This window comes from Apium graveolens, chromosome 11 (genome assembly GCF_009905375.1).
Source record: "Apium graveolens cultivar Ventura chromosome 11, ASM990537v1, whole genome shotgun sequence".
Classification (NCBI taxonomy): domain Eukaryota; kingdom Viridiplantae; phylum Streptophyta; class Magnoliopsida; order Apiales; family Apiaceae; genus Apium; species Apium graveolens.
The window spans coordinates 12,509,467-12,513,499 of record NC_133657.1 but is presented as its reverse complement, the minus strand read 5'-3'; positions in this window follow the sequence as shown (position 1 = coordinate 12,513,499).

Genomic DNA, 4,033 nt, shown 5'->3' with positions numbered 1-4,033 from the left:
CGCTATCCCGTCCATCATTCTATGGACCCACACTCTTCCTTGAGCTTATACATAATAACCTTTGAAACTCCCTCGACATCGAAAATCGAATCTGGGATCTCATTCTAGACATCATCGTTACTTGAATTTCTATGCTTGCACCGCAACCTTCCTCGTATAATAATACGACTCTCTATTGATAAGAAAGAATAATGATTCACTAGGTAGACACTCTACTTAATTAGTCTATCGATGATAACTTATACACTACCACGACCCGATTAGTGGTACTCAATCTCAACACCCATTCCAATACAACTCTCACGGTTGTAATCAGCTCGATACTCGCAGAATCATTGCTGCCTTACTATGGTCCACCACTGACCTACTGTCGTCATTCACATTCCATGAAATCTTAATAGCTAACCATACGGAGTCCATACATGTCGTATCAAATCCTTCTAAGGAGGTAACATAATCACCATTCACGATTCATGAAGAACACTCCTGATTCTGACATACATACATGACATGAAGCAGATAAAATTGCAGAAGAGTTTCGCTCAAAGCAACGATAGCAGGCTAATACCATTTTTAATCATATGCCTTCGATAGAAGACTTAACTCAAAGGTTCGTTTAGTCCTTTTGGAAACATGGTCCTGGCTTATCCCCAGATAGGACCTCCTAAGATAGATAGCCCGTTCATGGCGATTACACGAATGAAACCTTTACCTACTACTATTACGGTTGGGTATTGCACCGTCATCAGAAGGAATGTCAATCTTCCAAACCATAATTCAACCTTCACATTTCTAACCATCATCACTGTATTCTTTTGGCACACGCGCCTATAATTATCCACTTACCTTTAAAGTGTCGGCCACCTCTTTGGCCTTTCCTGATAGTAAAATTTCCTTACAGTCAATGTCTTTTTAACCACCTCCAAATAAATTTTCTACTTTATTTCCGATCACTGCTTGAGTGAAGATGTTTTCCTTAATATCTGATGAGTAAAAATATCACCATTTTTCCATAAGTTATTGCCTCAGTCTTTAGAGGTTAATCACTGTCACGACTGACTCTCAATCATACTTAGAACATCTTTTATCTTAAGTCCTAATTGCCCTGAACAATTTCGACCATTACTGGTTCGATCCATACTTTATCGTGGTTTAACACGTGCCCCACTTGGCAACATTATAATTACGTCATATTTCCTTTATCAACATTTCCATTCTTGAAAATTTTGAATATTACCTTTCTCATTGCAAAACTTCTAAGGTTATCCTTGAATCATTCCTCCTGTATTCCCTAGATACAGGGCATATCAAAATACCATTCACTATTACTAGAACCCTTGTCTATATACTTCTGAAAAATTTCTCCACTGATCCTTAAAGGTTATTATTACCTTAATGCTTTCCAATTCATACTGTCAAAACTCATACTATCCCTATCAAGGGTGAAATGCCAACCCTTATGCATTCCCCTAGGATTCGTTTTAAGTTACCGATGTTCTATCCTTAATTCCACCTTTAAAAAGGTACAAGCATCCTTCCATGGATAAATAAAGTCATATATCCCTGATATGGGTATCTTATTCAATCATTCCCACCTCGATAGTAAATGCCTAATTTCACAATAACATCTGTATACAAAATGAGGTTAATCAAAATGGCCTCCAAAAGATAACAACGGTTATCCGCTTTTCTTGCCTAATCTGGTAACGATAACATGGATGTTCTGGAAGATATTGGTCGTGTTCAACGTGAACTTCTTCTTAGTAATTCCTTATTTACTTTTGTTGTTTATCTCAACAGTCACCTTAATGTTGGGATATCTTTCATATCTGGCGTCTCCCTTTCTGGGTATCATGCCACCGGTCTTACACTTCACCTTCTTGAAGGTCACTTCCTTCATCCAATTTTCTTAATTTCTTACTTTCTTATCCCCTTAGTCTATCCGCGTCTCATTATTTATCCTTCGAATTATCTCAAGGTTTCCTCGAATCCTCCCAACTTACAGGGGATAAACTATATGCATCTCTTATGCCTTCAACCGTCAACTTTAACTCATGGTGAATCACCCTCATCCTGACGATCATATACTTTTCTATTTCTATTAATAGGAGTCTTTAGGGTTTCCTCATACCCAACTCCCTTATCATTCCTCAAACTCTGTTGCCTTTTTATTCCTTTCCACTTCAATTCCTTTTTATTTTCCTTTCTCTTATCATTATTTCATGAACCAACACAACATAAGCATTGATTTCAAATATCCCGTCATTCTGGATTCGCGTCTTCAGAACGAATCTTAACAACTTTTACAGCTTAGATTCATAATTCATCATACTCGTCTGCCTTTGTTCTGGCTCTAAAGCTTTTACACTATTCCATAACCTTGGGAATTACGATCCCGAAAACAATTGGCTGAACTTTAATCAGTTTATTATAATCTCTTGCTCCGTGCCTTCCTTGGCCTTTCACCAGCGGGTGGTCTCTCTCTTGGGAGGGTAAGTGACAAAACAGTCTTTTGTGGTTCGTCAATCATTTAGAATCTCAAATGATTCATCTATTTCCTTTAGCCAGGCTCTTGCCTCGACTGGGTCAGCTTGTTCCTTGGAACTCTGAGAGCTTAGCGACTTAAAGGTCATGAAAGAATTTCCCACCGCACTGTCTCCTCAGAGTGGTGGTTGGGGATAATAGTCTAAGTTCTGTCTAGACAGGTCCATGAATTGCCGTATAGGAGTACCGTCTCGGGTCTCCTTTCCTTACTCGACTTTCTGTTTCCTTATTATGAAATGTTTCATCCTACTCCCCATAATTGGGGTCATCTTTTAATTTAAAATCCTCATTTTCCACTCCATTATGTCATGGGTTCCTTCTATCTTGATGGCGACCTCCCCGACTATCGCGTTCAGGGTTTGCTCTAAATCTTATTCCTCAACCATGGCTCTCATCTAAGTTCTCATCCTTACACTCTTGAACTTTCGGAACCCAAATTCTATAGGAATACCTCATTATTCCCTTATCATCTTTCTCGATATTAATCTTTTATCTAATTGTTGGCTCTCTGCCTTCATTCATAACTTTTTCTGGCACAATATGATCTTTTCCAATAATTCGGGCTGTATTGCAATCTCAAACAGCTTTTCGGTACCGGCTCCGGTTACCTTCACTTCTATTTCCATTTTCTCAAAATCTCTTATAAACTCTCCAAAAGACATTATCATCTTGAGTCTCTCCTTTTTACTAAGGGCATCAGCCACCATATTGGCTTTCCCCGAATGATAAAGAATCTCCCAATCATTATTCTTGATTAGCTCTAACTGCCTCCTATGGCATATGTTGAGCTCTTTCTACGTGAAAATGTACTAGAGCACTTATGGCTTAGGTAATTCTCGCACTTCTCTCCATACAAGTAGTGCCTCCAATCTTTAGGGTAAAACTATTGCCACGAGCCTAAGCTCATGGGCGGGGATATCGAATTTCATATTACCTTAATTGTCTTGACATGTACGCGATTACCTTACCGTGCTGCATAAGCACGCACCCTAAGCCCTTGTGCGAAGCGTCACTACACTTCACAAAATCTCCTTTTCCATCCGGCAACGCCAGCATAGGGGTCGTCACCAACCTTTGCTTCAGTTCTTAAAAGCTATTCTCGCATTTCTCTGTCTATTCGAACTTCTCAGTCTTATGAGTAAGCCGCGTTAAAGGGGTTACTATCTTTACAAACTTGAACGAACCTCCGGTAGTGACCGGCCAATCCTACCTCTGGTAGTCGACCAAACCATGGTCATCAATTCATCAGTGGTCCTTTATCCAATCCTGTCAGGATCCTGCATGGGGTCCTCCTCAACAACTATCCCTACTAGGACAACATCCTCAATATCAACATCATCCGATCCTACATTAGGACACTCTATCGGATCCACAATCCGATCTCCAATTAGTAATAAAGTATCATCGCGATGTTGCTCCTCAACCTCAGGGTTCGGAGTCCTGCTACCATATACGATAACGAACTACGCTCCTATCACGATATTTATAA